The sequence below is a fragment of the Myotis lucifugus genome, unplaced genomic scaffold (assembly GCF_000147115.1).
Source record: "Myotis lucifugus unplaced genomic scaffold, Myoluc2.0 scaffold_106, whole genome shotgun sequence".
Lineage (NCBI taxonomy): Eukaryota > Metazoa > Chordata > Mammalia > Chiroptera > Vespertilionidae > Myotis > Myotis lucifugus.
In genome coordinates, this window is record NW_005871154.1 from 3,782,399 (window position 1) to 3,794,522 (window position 12,124).

The following is a 12,124-nucleotide window of genomic DNA, read 5'->3' on the forward strand; positions in this document are numbered from 1 at the left end:
GGGCCTGCTACATACTGAAGAAACAAATATTTTGTGGGCATAAAACTATCATCAGGCTTCTTTCCAAGCTATTATCTCTTCTACCTCCCGACTTGGGGATCCTGTGATTTATTTCAGAGGTTTTGTGGCTGGTGATCCTTTTTAGTTCTTTATTGTACCTCTAATTCAAAGGCAGGAAAGGTGGAGTGCTGTTTGCGCAGTGAGCTTTAGTTAGAATGAAGGATTCATATTGAACCCTTTCAATGGCCTTACACTATTTCACAATAAAAACCAAAATGTGGCTCCTTTTACATCTGCAGCTCTACCACATGCTCTCCTCACTTGCTATTAGGCCACTGGCCTTTCAGGTTCTCAAACAAACCATGTTCCTCCTCCTTCAGAGCCTCAGTACATGCTATTTCCCTTGCCTGGAACATAATGCCTCTCTACCCACTCTCCTCATCCTGCAGTCATTTACCTTGATCCTTAATATTCATTCTTTGGATCTCATCTGGGAATAGGGAAGCCTTTCCTGATACCCTAGGTCACATTCCCTAGTTGTGTTTTGTTTTACTTTTCAACATAGCACTTACCGTAGTTTTCATTTATTTATAGTAGTGTCTCCATATCAACAAGGCCTACATTACAAGACCCCCAGTGGATGTCTGAAACTGCAGATAGTACTGAACCCTATATATACTATGTTTTTTTCATATATATATATATATATATATATATATATATATATATATCCCTATGATGAAGTCAATGATTTAGCCACAGTAAGTGATTAACAATAACTAATAATAAAATAGTTAACAATAACTAATAATAAAATAGAACAATAATAGCAATGTAATAAAAGTTATGTGAATGTGGTCTCTCTCTTTCACAAAATATCCTATTGTATGGTACTCACCTTTTCACTTAAAGAAAGAACAACTTCTCTTTGGCATATAGGAATTGCAGTCAAGCTGGTAACCAAGATAACAGCTACTGAGTGACCAACAGGTGGGTAGTACATACAGTTTGGGTAAGCTGGACAAAGGGATGGTTTATATCCCTGGCATGGTGAAGCATGATGGGGTGAGATTTCACCACACTATTTAGAATGGGGTACAATTGGAAACTTACAAATTGTTCTTTTCTGGAACTTTTCACTTAATAGTTTTAGACCAAGGTTGACCCATGGGTAAGTGAAACCACAAATAAGGGGGCCTACTGTATTTGTATTTGGTTATTATATATGTATGTGATCATTTTTGCTTCTCCTATGAGACTCTGGGTTCCTGGAAGGCGAGGGCCATGCTTAATTTTGTTTATTTTATGCTCTGTGTCTTGTATAGTCCCTGGCAAAGAGAAAGCACTTCTAAAATTTTGTTGAAGTAAGACCCAGTTGTATTCTACCTGTTTTGTTTTGTTTTGTTTTGTTTGTTTTCCCTGGCCCAGCACATTATATATTTCTCACATGAATGCAGTAAGGGAGTCCTCTACACAGACAGAGCTGAGTTTGTTCTGATCACTTTGTCCAAATTCCCAGTTGTGTCCCCTTTAATCTTTGCATGTCAGAGACATTGGCTCAAAGCAGCAACTAGGCACAGGAAGAAGAAACATTTTTCTTCTTATTCTATTGTATCATCTATAATTTTCACTCATCTCTCATCTTTCCTGCTGCCTATACAGCCACACTGCCCCATAATGATGCCGCTTTGTGGTTTCAAGGTAATGTCTCAACCCCAATATTGTTCCTACTTGGTAGGAATACCAGAAATTTCAAAACATAAGACTTACAATTATAACCACCTCAGGCTCAAATAACTGAAATTAGTATAGCTTAAATTAGCACTTAGGTTATAGCATTCAATTCTTCTAGTTTATGAAGAACTATTTATAAATTGAAGTAATATTAACTATACTAGTGAAATTGAGAATAACTACTTTAGAACAATGGCTTAGCTATTAAATTACCTGATAGATAATAATAGTTTATTTGATCTGTTTGTAGATATATCTGATTGGATTCACAAAATTTAAAAAAAAAAAGTACACTTTCATAGCTCAGTACCTGCTCATAGCTCAGTCTTAGCTGATACATGACGAACAGTAATTTGGTCTTTTACTTTATTTAATTTTTTCCTTATATGAATGGGGGCCAAATCTTCCTGAAGAGGGAAGAGATGCAGCTAGGCATTGACAAAGAAGTCAGGTGCTGAGGGCTGAAGAGAAGCAGGAGAGCCTTCCTTCCAGCCTGGGACTGGGGACCATGTTGTTAGGCCTTGTGTGTTTTTCAAAACCTGGCACTGCTCTTCTGATCGGGGAACAGGGAGGCTGTTTCCAAGTCTCCTGCAGAGCCTCCTGGAGGAACAAAACGGCTGTGCCTCTCTGTCAACAGTCTTAGAGCATCGGCACCCTAACAAGACAGCTGTAGAGCAAGCAGCTCCGGAGGCAGTTTTGGCTTTGAAGACACATGAGGGCTGCTTTCAGAGGTGTCTGTCCCACCTTGGGTGGAGATGCTGACATTTCCTTTGCTGTGACCTGATGCACCGTGCTCACTGTCGATCCCTGTGTTGGAGGCTGTGCCTGAACCAGTATGGTGCCCGTGTAGCAATCCAGGAATACAGTGACCTGTTGTACCCCAGGTTGTTAAGACTTCAGGGTCACGCCACTGCTGAGTTATCCTGCTGACACCATTCCTACTGCTCAGCAGAGCCCAGCCTTTTATGATGCTATCTCAGTAGCGATTGTACCTAGGGAGTCATCGGAGCTGGACTGGCTGTTTACCAAACTGATTGAAGAGGCTGTGAGACAGACAGGATGCGAAGACAGGATTAGACGGGGGAGGACTTGGCACATGCTAAGAAAGGAGAAGGCAGCAGCATTGACAGAATCAACAGGCCTACTCTGGGGCATTTCCCAGGGTCATGGGAAGCACGCAGGGAAGCTGGGAGCTCAGTGATGATCTTGCCAGGGACCCGTTTTGTTGGCAGTGATGTTTCTCTAGCTCCCAGGTCTTTCCCAGACGCGAAGTCTTAATGTATTTTTTGCATGCTTATTATGACAGGCACTTTGCACATGCCTCAAATCCTCACAACAACACTCAAGGGTCGGAGCCCCAGGCCTACATGTTTGTAAGCTCTGTGTCAAGCCCTTGTTCCCCAACTCACGTCTCACTCCCCAGGTCTGGATGAAATGACACACGGGAGGTTTAGGATCTGGCCTCAGAAGTAGCCACTGGGAGCTGGAGGGCCAAAGCACAGGGCGATTAGCTCTGCATGGGAGTGAGCTGGGAGATGGGGATGCAGGACCAGGTGGGCACCGTAACTCTCCTTTCTCCCCTCCATGAGCTGCTCCGTGGAATAAGTCCTCCTTGCAAGCCTTCCAAGCAAATAACGTGCTGAGACCTGCTAGGGCTCTTCATGGCTTTTCATGGAGCTGGTGTAGTTGCACATTGCACTGAAGCGCTTTGCATGTTTCTCTGCTCCCCTCTCCCCATTTTCTTCTCCTCACTGCTCCTCCTAAATAAAGGGCTTCTACCTTCTAGAAGAAAGGTTTCATTTGCCTCAAGCTCTGCTTGGTAGGGGACCTGAGTTAAGACATATCATTATTTGAAATTTGATAAAATGAAGGCGTATATATATATATTCATTCTGATCCTATTGTTAAATCTTTTCCTAGCTGACCTGTTATTCTCTCCTTTCTATTGTTACCAGTTCACAGGTTGTCTGCTTGGTAGTAGATGCTTCAAAGGCCGGTAGTCAGAATTTGGAGTAATAAAAGGTTTATTGATCAAGAAGGTGCCAGCTTGAGAAGATAGGGAAGCTTTAAAGCTTCCTCAAATTTATTTTAAGAGAGCCTAGAATTCAGGCTTTATGTCAAGGGACGGGAGAATGGGCCAGAACAGGATATGTGACACCTAGGCACCAATAAAGATCCAAGGAAGAGAGCGAAATCTCTAAATCTCTTTATTCCAAGGCCTGTTGACCCGCTGATGCTCTGAGTCCAGTTTTGAGGCTCCTGCAAATCTTTGCCAAAAGCTCAAGCCTCAAGCAGAATTCCTCTAATAAATATCGGTAGCAGGAGCTATTCCCCTGAGGGCCATAGAAGAAATGCTGGCTAGAAACAAGACATAGTCAGAGATAGTAATTATTTTACTCTGTTACACTTAACACCTAGTCCTGTCCACAATTTATTGGCATTTCCAAAAGGTGCTTTACTAGCAGTGGCTTTGGGGTTTTCTTTATTTTTCTATCATGTCATGCACAAATGTTTTAGGCTTCAGGATCCCGAAAGAACACAATTAATTACGTAGTTTGTGTTTTTATCTTTTATATAGTCCTAGAAATCGGGAGCCAAGTTTTTTAGCCCTCATATTGTTTATCACTGAGCCTGGTGCAATGCATATCCTCAGTAAATGTTTCTTTCCTGGCTAGTGTTGCTCAGTGGTTGAGGGTCGACCTATGAACCAGGAAGTCACTGTTGGGTTCCTGGTCAGGCCACATGCCTGGGTTGCAGGCTCGATCCCCAGTCAGGGGCATGCAGGAGGCAGCTGATCAATGATTCTCTCTCATCATTGATGTTTCTATCTCTCTCTCCCTTCCTCTCTGAAATCAATAAAAATCTATTTAAAATTAAAAAAAATTTTCTTTAATGAAGGGATAATAACATTAGACCACTAATATCTAGAAACAACCCAGTTTTTCTTTAGTTTTTATCTCTTTCGGGCCATTTCTTAAGTTTTCTATAAAGCTTATTCTTATACATAACTTTTGCAATTGAAATTTTTAACCTGGAGAGAGTTGATTGTGTTATTTAAGTTTTCAGGAATTGTATTGACTTCTTGTTAAAGATCAGATTGATTTTTAAATTACTTTGAAGAGGTCCAGTGAGTTTTGCAATTGAGGTCATATATTTGGAGAAAGGTATCATCTCAGTAGGATCATAGTTATTGTTCAATATTTTTCAGCTGCTGAATATTAAAAAGGAAAAGACATATCAATAGACCTGTACCAAGAACAACAACCAAGAAGTAAATTCTTTTAGCTTCAATGATGCTGCTGTTTGCAGTGATGAGTCCTTCACATTTAAACGTTAGATATTTAATGGCCTTTGTAAAGATTATTTTGTACCCCTGTTGGGAGGCTTTGCATGAAAAACACAGTAAACACTCCAGCTATTTGTTATAGACTATGCTATAAATTATGTTAGTCTTTCATTCTACTTAATTGTCCATAAAGAAATATGGAGGTCTTTTCATTGCTGGGAAATTGTATAAGATGACCTGTCCTTATATTAGTTAACACTAGCTGCTATAACAGATAAACCCCAGAATCTCAGGAGCTTTACACAGTAAGCATTTAGTACTTGTTTACATCAAAGTCTAATGTAGATGTACAAGGTCAGGTGGTTTTCCCTCCAGCAGTGACTCAAAAACTTAGGCGTCTCATCTTTTGGCATTGCCACTGCCATCTTCAATAGAATGCGGAGTGGGCTAGAGGCTCTCAAGGTCATTGGCTGGATCATTTACATTCTAACCTGCAAAAAAGGCTAAATGAGGAACCGGATCACCCGTGAAAGGTTTCTGTTGGCCAGGCCTGGGTGTGACATCCATTATTTCTGCCCCCATTCCACAAGCCAGAACTCAGTAATAATGGCCACACCTGAACACAAGGAAGCTGGGAATTATGGCCTGGCTGTGGGGCCAAAGGATTTGCGTGTTGGCTAGCAATCTCTGACATAACATAGTTTCTAAAAAGTTTTTTGATACAGAAGGATATTTTATTTTAATATCATTTTTATTTTTCAATTATACTTGACATACATTATTATATTAGTTTCAGCTGTACACCCCAGTGATTAGACATTACATAACTTATTAAGTGATCATCCGGTAAATCTCGCACCCATATAACTCCATACATAGTAATTACAATATTATTGACTATATTCCCTATGCAGTACTTTCCATCCCATGGCTATTCTGTAACAACCAATTTGTACTTTTTTTTTTTTAAATTTGTACTTCTTAATCCCTTCACCTTTTCTATCCATCCCCCAACCCCCATCCCATCTGAAAACTGTCAAAATGTTCTCTGTATCTATGAGTCTGTTTCTGCTTTGCTTAGCATTTATTTTGTTTTTTTCTTAGATTCAGTTATTGAAAGATATGTATTTATTGCCATTTTATTGTTCATTTTTTTCATCCCCCCCCATTCTTCTTCTTCTTTTTCTTCAAAAAGACCTTTTAACATCCCATATAATCCTGGTTTGCTGGTGATGAACTCCTTTGGCTCTTTCTTGTCCGTGATCCTGAGGATTTGCCTGGCTAACTCAGTCAGTAGAACATGAGATCTTAAAGGATCTGAGGGTATTTTTAAAAGACTATCCATTTCTCAACATTTTCCTAATATTTTACTTTCCAATTTATATCTACCAATTTACTATAAAAGCTTCTTGTTCATCTGGCTGGTGTGGCTAAGTGGTTGACTGTTGACCCAGGAACCAGGAGGTCACTGGTGCAATTCCTGGTCAGGGCACATGCCCGGGCTGCAGGCTTGATCCCCAGTAGGGAGCATGCAGGAGACAGCAGATTGATCATGTTTCTCATAGATGTTTCTATCTCTCTGTTCTCTCCCTTCCTCTCCAAAAATCAATAACATTTTTTTAAAGCTTCTTGCTCTATGGATATCAGGCTACATAGTCAGAAAATAATTTCTAAAGGGGACATAGATATTGAGTGACTTTTTTTTCCTTTGACGCTAGAATATTTGATTTTTCAAACTCCTAAGTGAGTAAAAGCATATTTTAAAAAAGTGGATGGAGACAAATCTGCTTTGGATTTTTTCTGGTCAGAATTCTGTTGATCAGAGTCAAGCTGCAGCTTTAGGATCTGGGAACTTAGAAATTTGGGAGTCTCTTCATGTTATGAGCATGAATGAATCATATATCCATTAAAACAATGACCACTATCGAATTTATTATTTATATCACTTCAAAGAATGTTATGTATGATAATTTAGGAATGATAATTATAGGTTTTACAAAGCCAAGAGATCTCAATTTTAGGATTTTCTTATATTGGTTTCACATTAGCTGCTTAAATAACAGACTAGCTTAAAATATATTATCACAAGATAAGGTATTATCCATTATTTTTTCTTTATTGAGGTATAATTGACAATAAAATTATAAGATGGTTAAAGTGTAAAATGTAATGAGATGGTATATGTATGTTATGAAAGGATTAGTTACCAAACTAAAGGAATCCATATGCCTACACACATCAAAGCCCAATAAAATGTGAACAGGAGTTTACAGCAAAGTACTAGGATAAGGGGTAGTTGATCATTACATCTGGTCCTGATCAGGTCAGCGTTGCTTCATCTGGTTTTGCAAGGATGTGGTTGGGGGTGGGGGTGGTCATTCTGGAGCTGAAACACAACTGAGGCCTGGATGTTATCTCATGTTTGATTGAAGCTCTGCCTCTGTGATCAATAGACCCCAGGTTTTGTTTTTGAGATTGTTTGATGCCAACCAGAAAACCTCATTGTCCTGAGATCTGAATGACTGAGGGGGTGGATGTGCAAAGAAGAGGAAGGAGGCAGGTGAGTCCAGGTGCTGGATAAACCAGTTTGAATCAAAAGGAAAGAAAGGAGAAAAGGTCATATTAAAGAAATGAAGTTTCTGTATAGTTACAGATTCCCCCCCTAGAGGTAATGAACATAGCTATCATCACCTCCCTTATTTACCTTTTTTTCTGCCAGTGGGAATATTTAAGTTATACCCTCTTAGCAAATTTCAATTCATACAATATAGTATTATCAACTATAATTACCTTGTGATACATTAGATCCTCAGACCTTATTTATTTTATGACTGAAGTTTGTGGTGTTATCCATAAATATATTCATTCATACAAAACTGAACAAGACATGGTATAGTCTCTTAAGAAACCCTAATCTTAAAAAAAGAAGCCCCTAATCTTGTATGTGAGACAGACAATTAATAAATACAATGCAGTGTGGCAGATTTCACTATGGAGGTATGAGTAGAATGTGGTTAAAACAGAGACAATTGAGTTTAAAAATTTGTTCCTTAAGAAAAAGGGAAATGGTATTCTTCCTAGAGATAAACACCAAATGTAAAAGTCTAGGGGTATGCGAGAGAATGGTGTGTTTAGTGAATGCTGACGAGATTCATGTAGCTAGAAAACAATGGAGATATTTGGTATTTTATAGTTCTTGGTATGCCCCAACCTGCATTATGCTTTAGTGCTAACCAAAGAGTGTGATTATGGTGGTGAGAAAGCCTGGAAATTCTATTAAGTGAAAAATAATACAGAATGCTTGTAGAGTCCTTGAGGGATGTGTAGGATGAAATAAAACTTTGGCAAGATATGAACTATTGTGAAATACTCGAAGGGCATATAATAAAGGGTATAAATTTAGTCTATATGGTCCAAAGGAAACAAATAAGACTGAGGGATGAAAGTTATCTTGAGGTTTTATCTTAAAATGGGGGGGATTTCTAAACTTGGAAACGTTCAATGATAGAACAGTTCAGTTTAGTGTGAGTAACCAGAGGCGTATAGTCCTTTGTCAGGTTATCATAAAGGGGATTATATATTGCTGTTAAGATGTTTTGATTCTGTTGATTCTGGTAAGTGTTGTCATGGACTCTCTATCTGGACTGTGTGGATTTGAATATGGGCTTCACAACTTTCTTATTGGTGTGACTATGGGCAATTTATTTACACTTTCCACATTTGTAAATAACACTGTAATAGCAAGGGCCTCAAAAAGTGTTTGTGAAGGTTAACTGAGATAATAATCTATACAATGTACTTAGCATAGTTACTGGTACATTGGTAAACATACTGTAAATATCCATCATCATCACTATTATCATCAAAGGCTAGATACATAGCCTCCCTTATTTTAATGACCCATGATCTGTAATGGACAACATTGATGTGGAACAAGTGTTGGCAAACATTTTCTGCAATGGGCCAGATAACAAATATTTGAGGCTGTGTGGGTCCCTGACAGTCTTTGATGCATATTCTTCTTTGTACTTTTACAATGCTTTAGAAATGTGAAAACCATTCTTAGTTCATATGCCATATGAAAACAGGATTGGTCTATGGTCTGTAGTTTGCTGATGTCTGGTATACATGAATAAAGAAATTAACCAAGTAAAGAACTATGGAATTAAGAGAAAGCAACTGAGCTTATTAAGAAGTTAAGGTGAAGCCTGGCTGGGTGACTCAGTTGGTTGGAGCATCATCCCAAATACCAGAAGGTTGTGTGTTTGACTCCTGGTCAGGGCACATACCTAGGTTGCAGGTTCAATCCCTGGTCAGGGCGTGTAGGGGAGGCAACCCATCAATGTCTCTCTCTCTTTCTCTCTCTCTCCCTCTCTTTCTCACCTCCTCCATTCCTCCCCCTCCCTCCCTCTCCCTTCCGCTCTCTCTCTAAAGATCAATAAAAACATAACCTTGGGTGAGGATTTAAAAAAAATAGACGTTAAGGTGAGAAGCTGGTCTTTACAGACTATACACATATGAGTGGGACATTTCAGGTCCAGACTTGGAAAAGGAAAGGAGTGCTTATATGTCAGAGCTACTTGGATGGAAGAGGAAGAAAGTAGATTCACAAAAATGCCTATTATAGCATCAGCTATAAATGTTATGTAAGAGCCCCAGAATAGCACGATGGCTGTAAACATGTCAGATATAAAAGCCAACAGCCTAATTACAGTTCCCATCTAGTCTAATCCTGTAACCATTAGCAACAGGGAGGACAGCATCTGGGTTTGCTATCCCACCAGTCTGATTTTTCTAGTTTTTCTCCTCCCTAGCAGTTGCTACCACTGTAAAGAAAGTAGAATTCTGTAGAGAGAGAGATGTCCAAAGACTTCTGCCAGTTGTTTTAGGCCAGGCCTCCTGGAGTAAAGACACAGTCCCTTGGTGGGCTTTTTAATAGGTCAGGATTGGAAATCCTACAATGAATTTTTAGTTCATTCAAAAGAGATTAATTTTTAGAAATAGATTCTATGAAGTGTGGTTGGCCAGAGTAAGACATGATTGCTTTAAATATTGTTTTTTCTTTCCTACCCCTTCTACCCCCCAATATTACTTCCACTCAGGAAACAAACTTAGACAACACATGGTTTCTTAGTAAGCAAAGAATTAGACAAAAGGGTAGATATTCCTAAGGAATATGCACCTCAACCTAAGGCTGCCTGATGGATTGCCTTTCTCTACTCTAGGGATATTCGATTCAAGAACAGGGAATCAAAGTACCTTTTTTTCTAGATAGTGCTGCATTCAGACTGACAAACTTTTACTCCCTATTCCCTTTTCTATTAGTCACCAAGGCACTGTTTCCTCCAGTGCAATTGGATAGTTTATAGCTTTCAAAGATGATTTTGTGAACATTTCAGAGCCTGCTGTGCGCCAGGTAACATGTTATATAGTGGGAATGTGAGGAGCAGAAAGCAAATTACTGGCCCTCAAGGAACTCACAGTTAAAATATGGTGCTGTAATGGCTGGAAGAGAGGTACACACAGGCAAGCACAGAACAGGGGCATCAGACTCCGCCTGCAGGAATGAGTAAAATGATGCTGGAGGAGTTAGGGGATAAGAGGTGGGAGAACTTTTTTAATTAGAGAAAACAGTATGTTCAAAGGAACAGAGCTGGCAGGCTATACAGCATGCCCAGCTGGCTGAGGATAATGCTGCATGGCTCTAGTGATGAGCAGAAGCAGGGATGCTGCCAGGTTCTGAGAATAAAGCTACAAGCAAGGGCCAGGTTATGAGGAGCCTTTGTATATTAATGTAATGAATTTATGTTTCTTCTAAATGCAATTGGGAATCTTCTCTTGGAATAAGCTGTTTCTGCACATTAGTACTCCAATGGTCTATAACTTGCTTTTTATAAGCAGATGACTTTTTATTGACCTTGCACTAATTTTTTTGTTAGAACAGTCCATTTGGAGTCTATGATCACCTATCTATAAAATAGGGATTTTATTAGTTTGCTATTGCTATAAAATTGCTGTGTAACAAGCCATCTCAAAACTCAGTGACTTAAATGCCCATTCTCACCACTCCTGTTTGACATAGTACTGGAAGTACTAGCCATTGCAATCAGACAAGAAGAAGAAATAAAAGGCATCCAAGTTGGAAAAGAAGAAGTAAAACTGTCCTTATTTGCAGATGACATGATACTGTACATAGAAAACCCTAAAGACTCCATCAAAAAATTATTAGACTTAATAAATGAATTCGGCAATGTAGCAGGATACAAAATTAACGCCAATAAATCTATGGCATTTCTATACACCAATAATGAACTTACAGAAAGAGAGACTAAAAAAGCAATCCCATTTACCATCACACCAAAAAAATTAAGATACGTAGGAATAAACTTAACTAAGGAGGTAAAAGACCTATATGTGAAAAACTACAGGACACTGAAAAAAGAGATAGAGGAAGACATTAACAGATGGACGAACATAATGTATTCATGGATTGGTAGAATCAGCATCATCAAAATGTCCATACTACCCAAAGCAATCTATAGATTCAATGCACTCTCCATTAAAATACTAACGGCATATTTCACAGACCTAGAACAAACTTTCTAAAAATTCATCTGTAATAAAAAAAGACCCTGAATAGCTGCAGCAATCCTGAGAAAGAAGAACAAAGTAGGTGGGATCTCAATACCAGATATCAAGCTGTATTACAAAGTCACTGTTCTCAAAACTGCCTGGTACTTGCACAAGAACAGACATATAGGTCAATGGAATAGAATAGAGACCCCAGAAATCGACCAAAACCACTATGCTCAATAAATATTCGACAAAGGAGGCATGAACATACAATGGAGTCAAGACAGTCTCTTCAATAAATGGTGTTGGGAAAATTGGACAGATACATGTAAAAAAATGAAACTAGACCACCAACTTATACCTTACACAAAAATAAACTCAAAATGGATAAAGGACTTAAACATAAGACAGGAAACCATAAAAATACTAGAGGAATCTACAGGCAGAAAAATAGCAGACATATGCCGAAGCAATTTCTTCACTGATACTGCTCCTAGGGCATTGGTGAGCAAACTGCGGCTCGGCAAACCC